Source organism: Anolis carolinensis, chromosome 4 (assembly GCF_035594765.1).
Source record: "Anolis carolinensis isolate JA03-04 chromosome 4, rAnoCar3.1.pri, whole genome shotgun sequence".
Classification (NCBI taxonomy): Eukaryota; Metazoa; Chordata; class Lepidosauria; order Squamata; family Dactyloidae; genus Anolis; species Anolis carolinensis.
The window spans coordinates 205,411,185-205,416,522 of record NC_085844.1 but is presented as its reverse complement, the minus strand read 5'-3'; positions in this window follow the sequence as shown (position 1 = coordinate 205,416,522).

The following is a 5,338-nucleotide window of genomic DNA, read 5'->3' as shown; positions in this document are numbered from 1 at the left end:
TGTCTTCTATCCCTGATCTGGATGAACTTTATTTGAAAGCAGAAGTTCTTGTTGTGTTCAGATATTCTGAGCTTTGTCTATGAATAATGGCATCCAAGTACGTTCTTCAGAAGTAGAGCAGGGCTATCTGGAGAATAAAAGGGAAAAGTCATTAAATAGTAAGTCTAACAACTCTTGGGTTTAGTCAGGAAAAAGGAATACCCTTTGGGGAAGTTGAAGAATAGCAGAGGACTGATGGGGAGTAATTTACAATGATAAAGTTATAAATCTAAGTAATAGCCTTCAGCAAAAGAAGGATGCTCCATTACACACAAGGAATGCTTAGGAATAATGTTTTGAAGAATATTCACATGCCTTCTTCCTTTCTCCCCTTTTCCCCATTGCATACTGTCCCAATTTTTCCCCATCTTGTTAGCTCACCAAGCTACACAGAATACAGGAAGCCACTGAACCTTGAAAATAAATTGTGGGCAAACGGGCTTTCAATTGATCACAGTCAAATATGTAGGAAGGAACACACTGTTCATCCCTCAGGTTAGTATGAGAAAGCCTGTCTAAATACATCCTTTGACATAAATACGAATATCTCTGAGACCACAGCATAGTCTTAGCCAGCATGGCTTTGGCTTTAATCCAAACAGCACTGTCGACTGAAAGACACATCTGCTGGGTTTTTTCCTAGCTCTTGCAAGCCAGTCTTTACTAACTAACTAGCTAATATAAATAGTTCAGTGATCCTGCTTGTCTGTATTTGAATCAGTGTAAAGAACAGACCTAACTTCAAAGCTTATGGGGCCCTAGACATGAAAATAAAGAGTGCTTTTCATTCCTGACCACCATCAATTCAACCCTTTGCAGTTGGCAGGAAGTCTCTAAAAATCCAAGATTGAACAAGGACTTAAAGCATAGAAATGAATCTGAATTTTATCCTGCTTGTCTGCACAAATCAATTTGGTTTGCATACAGCCAGGTTATTCCACCTTTCCAGAAATGTAGCAAGGAGAGCATTTTCCTTCCAAAAAAGAATTCTGTCCAACCATGATTTTAGCATTGCAGAGAGAAGCCATGAAGGACCTCATCACATTTATTACCTTGTTCCATGGCCAGGAGTGGCTTTCAGCAGCACCCCTCTTAAGCACGAGGCATTGGAGCCCTTGCCTCGCCGGTGGCAGGACAATCACATGGAGGAAGCAAGGAGTGTGTGTAGTGTGTGTGGCTTCTCCCAATGAAGCTGGCAACATGGGAGGCTTCTCTTGTTGCTAGATTCATGCCAGCTTCATGGGGGAAAGCCACATGCGCTATGCACACTCCTACATGTAACTGCCCTGCCGGCCAGTGAAGCTAGGTGAAATGAGGGCTCCATGCCTCACCCTTATGAATCCATCATCTCATGCCTCACAGCGCCTCCTGTGCTGCCTTCCCCATCATGTAGGGAAAGCGTCACTGCCCGACTCCCCCCTGCACTGTCCCCATTGCTGGCAATGAGAACACAGGAAACCAGTTCGTGGATGGAGCCCTGCCAAAAGTAACTGTGCATTGTTTGATGTGTTCCATCATGCTCTGTCCCCAAACTGTGCTGGAAGTGTGCTATGACAGGTAAGAAAGCCCGTGTGATGAAGTCGTATATGTCATAGCTCAATGTTATGGAATCCTGGGGTTTATAGTTTTGTGAGGCACCAGCATCTTTCGCAGAGAAAGGCTAAAGACTTTGTAAAACTACATCTCCCATGATTCCATAGCAGCATTGATTCCTGGCAGTTAATGTGGTGTTAAACTGCATTAATTCTACAGTGTAGAAGCAGCCAGAGAGTGGGCAGATCAAACAGAGAGGAGGCAAAGTATTTCATCCCTCAATATCTATCTTCCTACTGTTGTGCTTAAATGTGAGATCAGGTCTGAAGCAGAATGGCAACTGAAGCCCATGTCCAACCATGTCAAGATTGGTACCAGTAGCTTTTTTGATATACAAGGCAAATAATAATTTAAACACATGATGTACTCAAGTCAAAGTACAAAAACATGGCCCTTCCAGTACTTAGTTTCTTAGGTATGTTACTTTTTATAAGACTTTATGATAGTTTGTAATACACAACAAGATTGCATTAAATGTGTTCCTCCAGATGTCCTGACTCATTACAAAATATACTAATGTTTAGTGGAAGGCAAAAGGAAAATTGGAAGGTCTCACTTCAGGTTGATTGGCTCACTCTAAGGGTCCTTCCAGACAGGCCTTACTCCTGAGATGATTGGGTTATTAAAACCCAGTTCCTCCTAGGATTAAGCCCCCCCCCCCCCCCACACACACACACAATCCCAGGATTTCCTTGGTGGATGGTGGCTACATGCCTCCTCCTCCCATCTCACCTCCTGATGCATCATTTTTGAGCACTAGGAGAGCTCTCTGGAGGGTAAATGGGGGGGGGGGTGGAGAGCCGGGAGGGGAGGGTGGGGGTGCCATCCTGCTCCTTTGGGTTTTTAGGACCCGAAGAACCAGCTGTGGGGATTGACTCCCTGGACCGCGGAAGTAGTCCCTGTAATCAATCCCCATAGGGCCCTCACCTGTAAAGATCCAGATCTTAGCTTAAGGTCCAGATCTTTCCAGGTGTTTTATTAATTCAGCACCAGTAGGGAAATCCTAGTTTTCTCTGAATTAATTCGGTTTTACCTGAGGCATCATTTGGATGGGCCCGAGCTGTGGCGCAGGCGGGAGAGCAAGCCAGCTGCAACCAGCTGCAACCAGCTGCAATGAATCACTCTGACTAGGAGGTCATGAGTTCGAGGCCCACTCGGAGCCCATGTTTGTTTGTCTTTGTTCTATGTTAAAAGGCATTGAATGTTTGCCTATATGTGTAATGTGATCTGCCCTGAGTCCCCTTCGGGGTGAGAAGGGCGGAATATAAATGCTGTAAATAAATAAATAATAAATAAGACAGGTTTCGGGATATGGGCCTGTCTGGAAGGGCCCTAAGTAAACTCTGGAGCTGAGTTAGCAAAACTCTTTTAATAACTAGAGCTTCTGAAGGTCTCCTTCACCAGTCACAGCTAACTTGATGATTGTTAACAACACTATTTCCCAAGCTTACTCGGGGCTTTATTATCTTAGAAGATGGTATTCACACAGAGATTTTCTGCTGCCTTTCCCACAAGATAGAATTGGCACATTCACACCACTTCCTGTCTTGTCTCTTTGTCATTGGTGAAAACTATACGAGGTGCTTGTTTTTGCTTGGAAGCCAGATGTGACATCTTATTTTTGAGATTTGGTTTGTAATTCCTTTCCCAAAAATGTCTTTAATTAAAAAAAACCCCAACCTTTTGACCTGTTACATCCAGCACTGACGATGAATATAATTTACTTATGAAGTTTTATTTGGCATTGTGACTTCTTTCAATTCAGCTTCCTGTTAGCCACCTTGGGCTTAAAAAATAAAATAAAGATGGAACATTAATCTTATAATGATAAAGAAATCGTCTCACCATTGCTGGCACATAATTACTAGCATAAGTCATAAGTCAAACTTATATGGCTTGACCTAGCCTCTTCCAATCTGGCACCACCTAGATGTGTTGGACAACAACACACATTATCACCAGTCAGGTGGAGGGTGATGGAGTTTGCGGTCCAACACATGTCCAGGTGCAGGCTAGAGAAAGTTGATGCAATCCATTATTTCTGGAACAAATTGGAAGAAGTCACATTAGATTTTCTCTGAGATCAAATCAGTTCAGCTGAAAGCAGCTGGATGAATTATGGCTATTCTGACTGCCAATCCCCTTTGTGCTATCAGCTGTTGAAAGAGAAACAACATTCACAGTCCGTGAATGCATTTGTTTGAAAGAAACATAGCTCTGCAGACAGTTTCCTACTTCAGGATTACCCATTCAGAAGAACACCAGAAGTATGCAGAAGCCAGTAAAGGAGAGTCTACTGATATGTTTGTGGATTGTCCTATGCCTTCTTCACAGTCCTATTTTCTATGCCAGATGAACTTGTGGATTATGTTGGCATGAGCCTTAAGTCAGCTTTCATTATTTGCAGGATCAATTCACAAGTCTGGAAAGTGGATGAAAAATAAATAAATAACTAAATAACAGCTACCACAGCTGCAAAGGCAAGTAGCTACAATGTACCAAGAGGCATTGATGACAAACACACTCTATTTTTTCCTCCATGCACGCCGTGCATACAAGCAGGACATTCAAAGGATTGCTTCCTGCAGCTACTATGAATTTGCTACCTTTTTTGGGTGTCATGAATTGTTCTGGCTCAGACACATTTACTGTTGCCAGGGAGTTGTTTCAGACTCTTGTCTAAAATCCTGAAGGCCAGAGGGACCTACAGAACGGACGGAAGTGACTACATTGCTTGCCTTTGGAAGACTCTGGAATCCTTCCAAACTTAAGACCCATGTAGCCATTCTTGTAGACAGAAAGAGAGAGGAAATTGGTTTACAAAATAAGCTGGCTGCCCATGTGAGCACTCCTTCTGGTCCTTGAATATGCATATGCACAACCAGATGCAAGATATAAACAAGGACGGCACAGTTACAGGCAGCTGGAAACTCTGTAAAATTAATTTCCTTCCAAGGCCTATTGCCCAGTATCTTACGACATGCTGAAACATCTTTAAGAAGATATGAACGTAAGAGCCAAATTACACATTCATCAGCATTTTGGACAGGGTTTTCCTGGGCTGTTAGCACTTCAATATGGAGGAAGCGTCTATATCAATTTTCCACCCATTTTGAACATTATTCCTCTCATTCTTGAAAATTATTTGTGTGCTATAGACAGGAAAACATGTTCCTAGTGTGTCAATAAGAATCCTCTTTCTATGCACGAGGACTTTTAATAATGGCAATTTTATATCTACCCAACATCAGGTATAGTTCAGAAAGACCTTATATCCCTATACAAATCCAAGCATGAAGGTGTTTTTTTTGGGGGGGGGGGTTCTCTTTATCCCAACACTGTTATGGGGAGACTTGATGACGACACATGAGATGGCTTTATGATTGGCTGCTTTGAGGTAAGAACCACCCAGAAGCAGCCAACATCTAGTTGGCTAGTGACATACTGCAGGCCTAGGCTATGCTTTGCATGTGGAGTGGGTTTTTTAAACAATGCTCAGAGGTTCTATCACATTCATGTGGAGCCACTGAATGTAAATGTTGCAAATCATTATATCAGGAGAGTTTTCTTGAGGATTTGGGGTAAATATAAATCCAGATTATGTCCCAAAATTCCAGAATAGATTCTAGTACATGAAGCATTTTGTATAAAAGATGGTTAATATATCAAGATTTATTGATATGGGAAAACAGCCAACCTAAAATCA